Raw genomic sequence first — 16,337 nt, 5'->3', positions numbered from 1 at the left:
GTGAAATACCCGAGTATAAAATAAATAATTGATCTTTATTTCTACAGGTACATGTACAATATATACAGACCATAGCTGACATCAGTGACATGCTACTATATGGAAAGTCCATTGTTATGCAGAGCATTTCGGGGAAATTAGGTTAATTTTGTCCCCAGGATGCGACCCACACCCAGGTACCTATTTACTGCTAGGTTAACATGGACAGCAGGTATCTTGAGGAAACACGTCCTAATGTTTCCACGGACCACGGACCACGGACCTCACCGTGTGAGCTGAGTGCACTAGCAATCGAGCCAGGGACACCGCACCCATTTGGGTTTAACGCTTGATAATGAAATTAACAATAACTCGTTGCTCTCGTATAAGTCAAAAGTGATTGTTAAGTGGAGTGTTGAAGATGAGAAAAAATGTTTCTTAACCTGGCAGTTTTTTAAGACAATACATAAAAGTATTGTCAAGGATACTAGCGAGGAGGAGAAACACGTAGCATAGCCTTTATGACCGTTTTACATAGGGGTGATAGTGATGAGTTACTGATGCTCCTGATAAGACTGATGGTTAACTTGTACATTACACACTGATTATCATCATCACAATGACCATCATCATCACAACACAATGATCATCATCATTATCATCATCATAATATCATCACTGCTCTATGTACACTAACAGCTGGGAGTAAAATTAACCAGCGATGTTAGGACAGACTTAAAGTTCTCACAACTGTTGTAGGATACAATCCCAGCTATGGTGCAGATGTTAGAATTAATATAAAATTATGTATTTAGCGTACATGAGATCCCTGATAGATTACCATGCACCAGTTTTAGTCCTGCAACACAGTACAGCCATTGAAAGACTTGAAAAAACACAAAGTGAAGCCATGAGAGTTGTTCTGAGTTATTCGATAAGCACCACAATTATTAAAATAAGTAAATGATTAAGTATACCTAGTGTTGCTGATAAAATACATGAAAATCAGTGTCATGATATGACTGAAGCATCTGCCTGGTGATCAGAATAATATTGTTCGTAGAGAATTATTACAACACATAACTCATAGGACAAGTGAATTAAGTTGGATTCCAATAACAGCCACACACATAAAAATGTCTGGACTTCATGAAATGTATAATGTTAGGAAACAGCAGAATTTCCATCCATCCTGGCAAATAACAGCTTTTGATATTGCTATGACCACATTATCCTCCCAAGAACCTAGTCAATCACAATCCTCAGCTTCGATTACGTTCTAAATAAAAGCAAGAACTCATTGCTCTGGCACAAATACACAAGCTGCAGACTAAATAATTATCACACAAACTGTCGACGCTGATGTCTCCCTTAACCCTGATAGTGGAAGAGCAGGAAGTGATGTCATTGTAAACCAGCCTGATGGTACTATAATAGACGTGTGTCAGGGATAGTAACTTGGCTCCATCTTGCAAACTAAACTATTTGTCATACTAGTTGCTCGGAAACTTATGAAAACGAGGACCTCAGACAGTTTAATTGTAAATGACTCTCTTCCCTCATTACCTGCACTGAATGGCCTGAGACCTAAATGTAGCATGCTTGTATATGAAACTAGGCACAGATATACACAAATTATTACAGTTAAGCTTTTGTAGATTCCCTCTCACATAGGCCTCCAGGAGCATAATAGCCTTTTTCAACTGATCAGATCTGATGACCCGCAGTTTCCAAGACACTGTACGACTACAAGTCTAGTGCTTTCTCGTAAATATGATAAAACGTTAAGAAATGTTCCTGATAGTGGAGGATCTTAGAAGGTGGAAGCTGGAGCCAGTAGTGGAGGTGTCGTGGCTGTCAGTGTGGTGTAATACTTACGCAGAGAACACAGTGAAGAAATCAGGAGACTGGTGGTATGAAAGGTATAATTCTGAGAGCGGAGGAGTGGCTGTTGAGATGGTTTAGTCGTGTACAAAGATTGGTCGTGTACAAGGACTGGTCATGAACAAGGACTAGTCGTGTACAAGGACTTGAGCAACATACTGTAGGTTGCTGAAAAAGGTATATAAATCTGGTGTGGATGAAGATGGTGTAGAGGGCTCCCGATGAAGGGCTAGTAAGTAAGTAAGTTTATTCAGGTATACACAAATACAGTTACATAGAATTATCATACATAGCAGCATATGTGTAGAGAATCTAGGATAACCCAAAAAAGTCAGTCACAGTGACTTATTTCCATTGGGGCTCAGACATTCAGCAGTCGTGTGTTAGCGTGGAGAAAAGTGGTCTTTGAGATTTGACTTGCTGTTGGAGTGTAAGGCAATATTATTGTTGCTTTCGATCTTAAATATAACATTACATCTGGCGAGTGTTCGAATGATCTGCTTTATCATGAAAGATATTTTAATCATCCTGTTGATTAGGTAAAAATCTAAAATTTTTGTACCTGCAAATCAGTGGCTAAATGAAATCTAGTAATTGTGTGAAAACTAGTGTGAATATAGTCTGAATGTAAGTTTGTAAGCTGGATTACATTATATTGTATGTTGTGCTGGCAGACCAAGGCACTCTTAACACGACTCTGACATCTGACTGTGCCAGACTCATTAGTGAGGTGCCACAGAGCTCTGTATCAACTATCTGTTGATAATGTCCTTCTCCGTATCATGTACTAGGTAACATCTCTTGTAAATAAAGTTACCAACCCTGAACCTAACCTTGTAAAACCCTGTGTAAAAGAAGAGACACTGAGAGGTGAATCATTACCTTTGCAATTATTCATGTGTGACCAGCTCTACCTGGAGCTCTTTACCTTTGTAGCTTGGTCATGATTATGACCAGATCTAGCTCATTACCTTTGTAACTTGCTCAGCTATCAAAACTTTGGAGTCCAGTCCCTGGGCCAATTATGTACCTCTGTAATCTTTTGACTACCGCCCACAGGATGGGTATGGGGTGCATAATAAACATTAAACTAACCGTAGCTTGATTGCTAGCGCACTCAACTCACACGCTGAGGTCCGTGGTTCTATCCTTGGTACGGCTGTCCTTGCTCACATATCAGTAAAATAGGTACCTGGGTGTTAGTCGACTGGTGTGGGTCGCATCCTGGGGACAAAATTGATCTAATTTGCTTGAAATGCTCAGCATAACAAGGGCTTTCTATATAGTAGTATATCATTAATGTCAGCTAGGCCTGTATACCTTGTACATGTACTTAGAGAAATAGAGGTTTATTATTATTATTATTATTATTATTATTATTATTATTATTATTATTATTATTATTATTATTATTATTATTATTATTATTACATTATTATTATATACAATGAGAGCTGTATCTTCCAGTATATATACACAGGTGCATGTATTAGTGTATATATATTGAGTGGTCAAATAATCCTTCAGTATCCTAGACTTTGTTTGTCCTCTACGAATTTGTTGCTTCCCTTGAAGATAACAGTAATACACTGCTAGCTCTGATAGCATGGTCGTTATAATAAACTAGCTACTGTGACATGATGGTTACTAGTAAGCTAGTTACCATAGTATGGTGGTCATCACGGTGAAGTTATCATGGCATGGTGGTCATGGTGAAGTTACCATTGCATGGTCATCATAGCAAAGATACCATGGTATGCTGGCCATCATTGTAGAGTTACCATGGCATGGTGGTCATCATGGTAGAACTACCTTGGAATGGTGGTCATCATGGTATAGTTACCTTGGCATGGTAGTCATCATGGTAGCGCTACCTTGGCATGGTGGTCATCATGGTAGAGTTACCTTGGCATGGTGGTCATCATGGTAGAGTTACCTTGGCATGGTGGTCATCATGGTAGAGTTACCTTGGCATGGTGGTCATTATGGTAGAGTTACCTTGGCATGGTGGTCATCATGGTAGAGTTACCTTGGTATGGTGGTCATCATGGTAGAGTTACCTTGGCATGGTGGTCATCATGGTAGAGCTACCTTGGCATGGTGGTCATCATGGTAGAGCTACCTTGGTATGGTGGTCATCATGGTAGAGCTACCTTGGCATGGTGGTCATCATGGTAGAGTTACCTTGGCATGGTGGTCATCATGGTAGAGCTACCTTGGCATGGTGGTCATCATGGTAGAGCTACCTTGGCATGGTGGTCATCATGGTAGAGTTACCTTGGCATGGTGGTCATCATGATAGAACTACCTTGGCATAGTGGTCATCATGGTAGAACTACCTTGGCATGGTGGTCATCATGGTAGAGTTACCTTGGTATGGTGGTCATCATGGTAGAGCTATCTTGGCATGGTGGTCATCATGGTAGAGCTACCTTGGCATGGTAGTCATCATGGTAGAGTTACCTTGGCAAAGTAGTCATCATGGTAGAGCTACCTTGGCATGGTGGTCATCATGGTAGAGCTACCTTGGCATGGTGGTCATCATGGTAGAGTTACCTTGGTATGGTGGTCATCATGGTAGAACTACCTTGGCATGGTGGTCATCATGGTAGAACTACCTTGGCATGGTGGTCATCATGGTAGAGTTACCTTGGTATGGTGGTCATCATGGTAGAGTTACCTTGGCATGGTAGTCATCATGGTAGAGTTACCTTGGCATGGTGGTCATCATGGTAGAGCTACCTTAGCATGGTAGTCATCATGGTAGAGTTACCTTGGCAAAGTAGTCATCATGGTAGAGCTACCTTGGCATGGTGGTCATCATGGTAGAGCTATGGTGGTCATCATGGTAGAGTTACCTTGGTATGGTGGTCATCATGTAGAACTACCTTGGCATGGTGGTCATCAGTAGAACTACCTTGGCATGGTGGTCATCATGGTAGAGTTACCTTGGTATGGTGGTCATCATGGTAGAGTTACCTTGGCATGGTAGTCATCATGGTAGAGCTACCTTGGCATGGTGGTCATCATGGTAGAGCTACCTTGGCATGGTGGTCATCATGGTAGAGTTACCTTGGCATGGTGGTCATCATGGTAGAGCTACCTTGGCATGGTGGTCATCATGGTAGAGCTACCTTGGCATGGTGGTCATCATGGTAGAGTTACCTTGGCATGGTGGTCATCATGGTAGAACTACCTTGGCATAGTGGTCATCATGGTAGAACTACCTTGGCATGGTGGTCATCATGGTAGAGTTACCTTGGTATGGTGAACATCATGGTAGAGCTATCTTGGCATGGTGGCCATCATGGTAGAGCTACCTTGGCATGGTAGTCATCATGGTAGAGTTACCTTGGCAAAGTAGTCATCATGGTAGAGCTACCTTGGCATGGTGGTCATCATGGTAGAGCTACCTTGGCATGGTGATCATGGTAGAGTTACCTTGGTATGGTGGTCATCATGGTAGAACTACCTTGGCATGGTGGTCATCATGGTAGAACTACCTTGGCATGGTGGTCATCATGGTAGAGTTACCTTGGTATGGTGGTCATCATGGTAGAGTTACCTTGGCATGGTAGTCATCATGGTAGAGCTACCTTGGCATGGTGGTCATCATCGTAGAGCTACCTTGGCATGGTGTTCATCATGGTAGAGTTACCTTGGCATGGTGGTCATCATGGTAGAGCTACCTTGGCATGGTGGTCATCATGGTAGAACTACCTTGGCATGGTGGTCATCATGGTAGAGTTACCTTGGTATGGTGGTCATCATGGTAGAGCTTCCTTGGCATGGTGGTCATCATAGTAGAGTTACCTTGGCATGGTAGTCATCATGGTAGAGCTACCTTGGCATGGTAGTCATCATGGTAGAGCTACCTTGGCATGGTGGTCATCATGGTAGACCTACCTTGGCATGGTGGTCATCATGGTAGAACTACCTTGGCATGGTGGTCATCATGGTAGAGTTACCTTGGTATGGTTGTCATCATGGTAGAGCTACCTTGGCATGGTGGTCATCACGGTAGAGCTACCTTGGCATGGTGGTCATCATGGTAGAGTTACCTTGGTATGGTGGTCATCATGGTAGAGTTACCTTGGCATGGTAGTCATCATGGTAGAGCTACCTTGGCATGGTGGTCATCATGGTAGAGCTACCTTGGCATGGTGGTCATCATGGTAGAGTTACCTTGGCATGGTGGTCATCATGGTAGAGCTACCTTGGCATGGTGGTCATCATGGTAGAACTACCTTGGCATGGTGGTCATCATGGTAGAGTTACCTTGGTATGGTGGTCATCATGGTAGAGCTTCCTTGGCATGGTGGTCATCATAGTAGAGTTACCTTGGCATGGTAGTCATCATGGTAGAGCTACCTTGGCATGGTAGTCATCATGGTAGAGCTACCTTGGCATGGTGGTCATCATGGTAGACCTACCTTGGCATGGTGGTCATCATGGTAGAACTACCTTGGCATGGTGGTCATCATGGTAGAGTTACCTTGGTATGGTTGTCATCATGGTAGAGCTACCTTGGCATGGTGGTCATCACGGTAGAGCTACCTTGGCATGGTGGTCATCATGGTAGAGTTACCTTGGCATGGTGGTCATCATGGTAGAGCTACCTTGGCATGGTGATCATCATGGTAGAACTACCTTGGCATGGTGGTCATCATGGTAGAGTTACCTTGGTATGGTGGTCATCATGGTAGAGCTTCCTTGGCATGGTGGTCATCATGGTAGAGTTACCTTGGCATGGTAGTCATCATGGTAGAGTTACCTTGGCAAAGTAGTCATCATGGTAGAGCTACCTTGGCATGGTGGTCATCATGGTAGAGCTACCTTGGCATGGTGGTCATCATGGTAGAGTTACCTTAGTATGGTGGTCATCATGGTAGAACTACCTTGGCATGGTGGTCATCATGGTAGAACTACCTTGGCATGGTGGTTATCATGGTAGAGTTACCTTGGTATGGTGGTCATCATGGTAGAGTTACCTTGGCATGGTAGTCATCATGGTAGAGCTACCTTGGCATGGTGGTCATCATGGTAGAGCTACCTTGGCATGGTGGTCATCATGGTAGAGTTACCTTGGCATGGTGGTCATCATGGTAGAGCTACCTTGGCATGGTGGTCATCATGGTAGAGCTACCTTGGCATGGTGGTCATCATGGTAGAGTTACCTTGGCATGGTGGTCATCATGGTAGAACTACCTTGGCATAGTGGTCATCATGGTAGAACTACCTTGGCATGGTGGTCATCATGGTAGAGTTACCTTGGTATGGTGGTCATCATGGTAGAGCTATCTTGGCATGGTGGCCATCATGGTAGAGCTACCTTGGCATGGTAGTCATCATGGTAGAGTTACCTTGGCAAAGTAGTCATCATGGTAGAGCTACCTTGGCATGGTGGTCATCATGGTAGAGCTACCTTGGCATGGTGATCATGGTAGAGTTACCTTGGTATGGTGGTCATCATGGTAGAACTACCTTGGCATGGTGGTCATCATGGTAGAACTACCTTGGCATGGTGGTCATCATGGTAGAGTTACCTTGGTATGGTGGTCATCATGGTAGAGTTACCTTGGCATGGTAGTCATCATGGTAGAGCTACCTTGGCATGGTGGTCATCATGGTAGAGCTACCTTGGCATGGTGGTCATCATGGTAGAGTTACCTTGGCATGGTGGTCATCATGGTAGAGCTACCTTGGCATGGTGGTCATCATGGTAGAACTACCTTGGCATGGTGGTCATCATGGTAGAGTTACCTTGGTATGGTGGTCATCATGGTAGAGCTTCCTTGGCATGGTGGTCATCATAGTAGAGTTACCTTGGCATGGTAGTCATCATGGTAGAGCTACCTTGGCATGGTAGTCATCATGGTAGAGCTACCTTGGCATGGTGGTCATCATGGTAGACCTACCTTGGCATGGTGGTCATCATGGTAGAACTACCTTGGCATGGTGGTCATCATGGTAGAGTTACCTTGGTATGGTTGTCATCATGGTAGAGCTACCTTGGCATGGTGGTCATCACGGTAGAGCTACCTTGGCATGGTGGTCATCATGGTAGAGTTACCTTGGCATGGTGGTCATCATGGTAGAGCTACCTTGGCATGGTGATCATCATGGTAGAACTACCTTGGCATGGTGGTCATCATGGTAGAGTTACCTTGGTATGGTGGTCATCATGGTAGAGCTTCCTTGGCATGGTGGTCATCATGGTAGAGTTACCTTGGCATGGTAGTCATCATGGTAGAGCTACCTTGGCATGGTAGTCATCATGGTAGAGCTACCTTGGCATGGTGGTCATCATGGTAGAGCTACCTTGGCATGGTGGTCATCATGGTAGAACTACCTTGGCATGGTGGTCATCATGGTAGAGTTACCTTGGTATGGTTGTCATCATGGTAGAGCTACCTTGGCATGGTGGTCATCATGGTAGAGTTACCTTGGCATGGTAGTCATCATGGTAGAGCTATCTTGGCATGGTGGTCATCATGGTAGAGTTACCTTGGCATGGTGGTCATAATGGTAGAGCTACCTTGGCATGGTGGTCATCATGGTAGAGCTACCTTGGCATGGTGGTCATCATGGTAGAGTTACCTTGGCATGGTGGTCATCATGGTAGAGTTACCTTGGCATGGTGGTCATCATGGTAGAGCTACCTTCGCATGGTGGTCAGCATGGTAGAGCTACCTTGGCATGGTGGTCATCATATCATGGTAGAGCTACCTTGACATGGTGGTCATCATGGTAGAGCTACCTTGGCATTATGGTCATCATGGTAGAACTACCTTGGCATGGTGGTCATCATGGTAGAGTTACCTTGGCATGGTGGTCATCATGGTAGAGCTACCTTGGCATGGTGGTCATCATGGTAGAGCTACCTTGGCATGGTGGTCATCATGGTAGAGCTACCTTGGCATGGTGGTCATCATGGTAGAGCTACCTTGGCATGGTGGTCATCATGGTAGAGCTACCTTGGCATGGTGGTCATCATGGTAGAGTTACCTTGGCATGGTGGTCATCATGGTAGAGCTACCTTGGCATGGTGGTCATCATGGTAGAGCTACCTTGGCATGGTGGTCATCATGGTAGAGCTACCTTGGCATGGTGGTCATCATGGTAGAGCTACCTTGGCATGGTGGTCATCATGGTAGAGTTACCTTGGCATGGTGGTCATCATGGTAGAGCTACCTTGGCATGGTGGTCATCATGGTAGAGCTACCTTGGCATGGTGGTCATCATGGTAGAGCTACCTTGGCATGGTGGTCATCATGGTAGAGCTACCTTGGCATGGTGGTCATCATGGTAGAGCTACCTTGGCATGGTGGTCATCATGGTAGAGCTACCTTGGCATGGTGGTCATCATGGTAGAGCTACCTTGGCATGGTGGTCATCATGGTAGAACTACCTTGGCATGGTGGTCATCATGGTAGAGCTACCTTGGCATGATGGTCATCATGGTAGAGTTACCTTGGCATGGTGGTCATCATGGTAGAGCTACCTTGGCATGGTGGTGATCATGGTAGAACTACCTTGGCATGGTGGTCATCACGGTAGAGTTACCTCGGCATGCTGGTCATCATGGTAGAACTACCTTGGCATGGTGGTCATCATGGTAGAGTTACCTCGGCATGGTGGTCATCATGGTAGAACTACCTTGGCATGGTGGTCATCATGGTAGAACTACCTTGGCATGGTGGTCATCATGGTAGAGCTACCTTGGCATGCTGGTCATCATGGTAGTTACCTTGGCATGGTGGTCATCATGGTAGAGTTACCTTGGTATGGTGGTCATCATGGTAGAGTTACCTTGGCATGGTGGTCATCATGGTAGAGCTACCTTGGCATGGTGGTCATCATGGTAGAGCTACCTTGGCATGGTGGTCATCATGGTCGAGTTACCTTGGCATGGTGGTCATCATGGTAGAGTTACCTTGGCATGGTGGTCATCATGGTCGAGTTACCTTGGCATGGTGGTCATCATGGTAGAGTTACCTTGGCATGGTGGTCATCATGGTAGAACTACCTTGGCATGGTGGTCATCATGGTAGAGTTACCTTGGCATGGTGGTCATCATGGTAGAACTACCTTGGCATGGTGGTCATCATGGTAGAGTTACCTTGGCATGGTGGTCATCATGGTAGAACTACCTTGGCATGGTGGTCATCATGGTAGAGTTACCTTGGCATGGTGGTCATCATGGTAGAACTACCTTGGCATGGTGGTCATCATGGTAGAACTACCTTGGCATGGTGGTCATCATGGTAGAACTACCTTGGCATGGTGGTCATCATGGTAGAGTTACCTTGGCATGGTGGTCATCATGGTAGAGCTACCTTGGCATGGTGGTCATCATGGTAGAGCTACCTTGGCATGGTGGTCATCATGGTAGAGTTACCTTGGCATGGTGGTCATCATGGTAGAACTACCATTTCGTATTGATCACTATGAACATTTAAAATTTTACTTATTTTTATAGGTAAGGTGTCGAAAAATTGCATTATTTTAGGCTAGGCTATTTTATGAACATCAGAGGTAACAGAAGTATATTGGTGATTGTAGAGTAACATAATTATGATATTTAATGAGGATTGTGTTAGCCTTGGCAGGGGAAGAGTAAACATTGTTTTTCTTATGGATTTTTGAGAGCTGTTAACTGTTTTGTAAGGATGATTATATATTGGCAGGATTCTCTGGTGGTCATATTGTGGTTCTGCATAAAATTAACATGTCTCTAAAGTTGCGTTTCAGAAATATTTAGATTTTTATAATGCTCACATTAAACTTGATTTGACAAAAAAAAATATGTATATTTTTTATTATTCTTATAGGATTAGATTATAATTATCTATATTTAAGGTGCCAGAAATAGCCCTTTTATTTTGCCATTGGTTAGGGAGCTAGTAATTACCTGGTTAGTGTATTGAATTTTGGTTCAAGTTAGAATGTTTGGCAGTTTGTGAATGTGTAGCACATAATTATTTACAATAATTTGTTTTGCTTTTGTGCTTCAGTACAGCTCTGGCCATCAGTGGTGAGGGGTGCGGCTTGTCTCGCTCTGGCTTGGAACCATCATCTGGGTCTGGAATTGAGATGCAAGGATAATTTTGTGTCATAGAGGATAGTAAAAGGTTTCTATATAGTATCTGGGAAAGAGATAGGGGTTTTCATGAAGCTGCACGTAGTAGTGGAGTAAGACAAGAGAAGGTTGTAACTTGCTATGGCTGACCTGAATCATAAATGTGTATAGCCTATAAGTGTGATTATTAGGTATGAATATTCCTGTTTACAGGATAAGTAGTTTTATATATGAATTTTGGGATAATGTAGAGGAAGTAACAAAGGGAGGATAACGTTTGTGGCAACTTACTGTGAATTGTAAAGTTTTCTTTGATTACAAATGAACAACTGTAGGTAGAATTATATCATTAATTAATGTGGTTACTATTTATTAAATTATAATTATAAATATACTTAATTATAATTATTATTACATGTGGTCCTCAGGATTATTATAAAATAACTGAGACCCCATTACCCGTATCACTCCTTCATCTGCCAGCTCTGACGTTACTGTATCTTCTGAGTCATTCATGTCTCTTATCTCATTATTTGCTTGTTTAAGACATTATTTGGGCTATTATATATACTGAGTCAATTTTTCCAATCCTGACACTGGCATGGTGGTTATCATGGTAGAGCTACCATGGCCTCAACACCATCACAGCCTTTGCAGTTTGGTGTCACATTTTTAATTCAAGCGACAGACAACACTCGCTGTAGGTCAAAGAGCGTCTAGAAATACACGAACTGTCATATTCTCTCACACCCACGGAGCTAGTCTGATGGGCAGTACATTTAAAACTTCAAAACCTCAAATGTCACTTGTAAATTCTCATCTAAATATAAAGAGCATCCGACAGTGAAGATATACATATCTTTCTTTCTTTCAACACACCGGCCGTATCCCACCCAGGCGGGGTGGCCCAAAAGGAAAAACGAAATTTTCTCCTTTTACATTTAGTAATATATACAGGAGAAGGGGTCACCAGCCCCCCGCTCCTGGCATTTTAGTCGCCTCTTACAACACGCATGGCTTACGGAGGAAGAATTCTGTTCCACTTCCCCATAGAGGTAAGAGGAAATAAACAAGAACAAGAACTAGTAAGAAAATAGAAGAAAACCCAGCGGGGTGTGTATATATATGCTTGTACATGTATGTGTAGTGTGATCTAAGTGTAAGTAGAAGTAGCAAGACGTACCTGAAACCTTTCGTGTTTGTGAGACAGAAAAATGGACACCAGCAATCCTACCATCATGTAAAACAATTACAGGCTTTCGTTTTACACTCACTTCGCAGGACGGTAGTACCTCCCTGGGCGGTTGCTGTCTACCAACCTACTACCTAGGAAGATATATATATATACACACATGTTGCGAATGTATACAATAGATAGTAAGTTACTAAATGCTGTGAAGACATTTTATGAGGATAGTGAGGCTCAGGTTAGGGTGTGTAGGAGAGAGGGAGATTACTCCCAATAAAAGTAGGTCTTAGACACACACACCGACAGGCAATCAGTGAAGAGGCGGGGCTAAGAGCTATGACTCGACCCCTGCAACCACAAATAAGTGAGAATGGGTGGAGGTGGGAAGTACAGTGACTGCACTCTGAAGGATGGATGGAGGTGGGAAGTACAGTGATTGCACTCTGAAGGATGGGTGGAGGTGGGAAGTACAGTGCCTGCACTCTGAAGGATGGATGGAGGTGGGAAATACAGTGCCTGCACTTTGAAGGATGGGTGGAGGTGGGAAGTACAGTGCCTGCACTTTGAAGGATGGGTGGAGGTGGGAAGTACAGTGCCTGCACTCTGAAGAATGGATTGAGGTGGGATGTATAGTGCCTGCACTCTGAAGGATGGATCGAGGCGGGAAGTACAGTGCCTGCACTCTGAAGGATGGGTGGAGGTGGGAAGTACAGCACCTGCATTCTGAAGGATGGATGGAGGCGGGAAGTACAGTGCCTGCACTCTGAAGGATGGGTGGAGGTGGGAAGTACAGTGACTGCACTCTGAAGGATGGATGGAGGTGGGAAGTACAGTGCCTGCATTGAAGGATGGATGGAGGTGGGAAGTACAGTGCATGCACTCTGAAGGATGGATGGAGGTGGGAAGTACAGTGCCTGCACTCTGAAGGATGGGTGGAGGTGGGAAGTACAGTACCTGCACTCTGAAGGATGGATGGAGGTGGGAAGTACAGTGCCTGTACTCTGAAGGATGGATGGAGGTGGGAAGTACAGCACCTGCACTCTGAAGGATGGGTGGAGGTGGGAAGTACAGTGCATGCACTCTGAAGGATGGATGGAGGTGGGAAGTACAGCACCTGCACTCTGAAGGATGGGTGGAGGTGGGAAGTACAGTACCTGCACTCTGAAGGATGGATGGAGGTGGGAAGTACAGCACCTGCACTCTGAAGGATGGGTGGAGGTGGGAAGTACAGTACCTGCACTCTGAAGGATGGATGGAGGTGGGAAGTACAGTGCCTGTACTCTGAAGGATGGATGGAGGTGGGAAGTACAGCACCTGCACTCTGAAGGATGGATGGAGGTGGGAAGTACAGTGCATGCACTCTGAAGGATGGATGGAGGTGGGAAGTACAGCACCTGCACTCTGAAGGATGGGTGGAGGTGGGAAGTACAGTACCTGCACTCTGAAGGATGGATGGAGGTGGGAAGTACAGTGCCTGTACTCTGAAGGATGGGTGGAGGTGGGAAATACAGTACCTGCACTCTGAAGGATGGGTGTAGGTGGGAAGTAGAGTACCTGCACTCTGAAGGATGGGTGGAGGTGGGAAGTACAGTGCCTGCACTCTGAAATATGGATGGAGGTGGGAAGTACAGTGACTGCACTCTGAAGGATGGATGGAGGTTTGAAGTACAGTGGCTGCACTCTGAAGGATGGATGGAGGTGGGAAGTACAGCACCTGCACTCTGAAGGATGGATGGAGGTGGGAAGTACAGTGCCTGCACTCTGAAGGATGGGTGGAGGTGGGAAGTACAGTGCCTGCACTCTGAAGGATGGGTGGAGGTGGGAAGTACAGTGCCTGCACTCTGAAGGATGGATGAAGGTGGGAAATGCAGTGCCTGCACTCTGAAGGATGGATGGAGGTGGGAAGTACAGTGCCTGCACTCTGAAGGATGGGTGGAGGTGGGAAGTACAGTGCCTGCACTCTGAAGGATGGATGGAGGTGGGAAGTACAGTACCTGCACTCTGAAGGATGGATGGAGGTGGAATGTATAGTGCCTGCACTCTGAAGGATGGGTGGAGGCGGGAAGTACAGTGACTGCACTCTGAAGGATGGATGGAGGTGGGAAGTACAGTACCTGCACTCTGAAGGATGGATGGAGGTGGAAAGTACAGTACCTGCACTCTGAAGGATGGATGGAGGTGGGAAGTACAGTGCCTGCACTCTGAAGGATGGGTGGAGGTGGGAAGTACAGCACCTGCATTCTGAAGGATGGATGGAGGTGGGAAGTACAGTGCCTGCACTCTGAAGGATGGGTGGAGGTGGGAAGTACAGTGCCTGCACTCTGAAGGATGGATGGAGGTGGGAAGTACAGTGACTGCGCTCTGAAGGATGGATGGAGGTGGGAAGTACAGTACCTGCACTCTTAAGGATGGATGGAGGTGGGAAGTACAGTACCTGCACTCTTAAGGATGGATGGAGGTGGGAAGTACAGTACCTGCACTCTTAAGGATGGATGGAGGTGGGAAGTACAGTACCTGCACTCTTAAGGATGGATGGGGATGTTGCAATTTGGAGGTTCATCTTAACACTGATGTCAGCACACTTCGTGCAAGACAGTGATTGAATGAATTGTATATATATATATATATATATGTCGTGCCGAATATGTAAAACTGGTCAGTTAGCAAGAACTCATTTAAAATTAAGTCCTTTCCAAAATTTTCTCTCATACGTTTAAAGATATTTTTTTTTCATTAATGTTAATGTAATTTTTTTTAAATTTGCACCAAAAGAAACTTAGAAAACTTAGCTAACCTTGTTATAACAAGAGCAATTTATTTTAGCCTAACCCAGCTAAATATATTTTAGATTTGTTTATAGTAACTTAATACTAAACAAACACAATGAAATATATTTTTTTCGTTAGGTTCAGAATGATTTTTGCGAAATTATTGCATTTACAAATTTTCGCTTGCCTTATTCGGCAAGAAGAGCGGTGCTATATAAGCCAAAATCGCAAGTTTTACCTATTGGGCACGACATATATATGTACATGCATGTTAGTAATGGTGATAGTATTCAGTCCAGTTAACAGCAACAATAACGTAACATTGTTTTCCAAGAATCACAATAGCAACAATTACGTTCATTCATTCATATCTTGCACAATACAATTATTCCCCAACATGCAACTCCTCCTTCCCCTCTCACCCCCAACTCCCTCGCACGCACCTCCTCCACTCACCCCTTTAGCACCACCCACTCTTACACCCCTTAATGTGCCAACCTGCACCTCCCTACCTCACCTCTCTATCCCTCCCTCACTCCATCATCTTCAAACCGACCATCATTGCATGATACTATCAGTCTTACTGACCGCTGCGGCCCGCATATCTCGCACTCTGAAGACTGAAAGTGTTGCCCGAGTTGCCTGTCTTGCGACACATGGATGAGAAAGTGACAGGCGTTTAGCGTCAGGTATTTCCGAGCCTCCAGTGAACGCTCATGAGGGTGGTGAGAGGCATAAGTGGGAGGGTTGCAGGTGCACACATTCCTCTGTTGCATCATGCCACTGCTTCCTAGAAGCCCAGCCTGGTTTATATTGACTTGTTTCGAGTTCTAAGATGTATTCTCCACGGAGCCTCGGCTTGCGTTATAAGCATAGCGATACAAAGCGCCCTGAACCTAGGGTGTCATTTTTAATGCAAATGCCAAGGAGCTATTTGAAAAGTAATTATATCATTAGTTATTATTATTTTTATTATTAGTAGTAGTAGTATTATAGTATTATTATTATTATTATTATTATTATTATTATTATTATTATTATTATTATTATTATTATTGTTGTTGTTTTATCATTATTGTTATTTCACGAGGAGTAACGGACGTACACCACTTTATCTGAGAGGCTACGTAGCTAAATGGATCACATACTATTGTTGATGATGGCGTCAGTGCCAGTCTCGTATCCCCTCTTATCTCTCTATCATCGTATTATCTGACTTTGATAAGTCAAGATAAGGAACAGTACGCTTCTCTCAATGCCAATCAAGGATTATAACTACGACTCAAACTTTCGTATCAGAAGAAGCGTATTTAACGTTGGAAGCGTTGTTTCAGAAGGTCGCCCCCTTGATGCCTGGTAACGGGCTCTTGATCTGAGGAAGTGGAGCTAGCCTTCCTTTTCTTCAGATCATATCTAACTCCCCTGAGTATAATAA

The sequence above is a fragment of the Cherax quadricarinatus genome, chromosome 29 (assembly GCF_038502225.1).
Source record: "Cherax quadricarinatus isolate ZL_2023a chromosome 29, ASM3850222v1, whole genome shotgun sequence".
NCBI lineage: Eukaryota > Metazoa > Arthropoda > Malacostraca > Decapoda > Parastacidae > Cherax > Cherax quadricarinatus.
Note: the sequence above shows the minus strand (reverse complement) of the source record.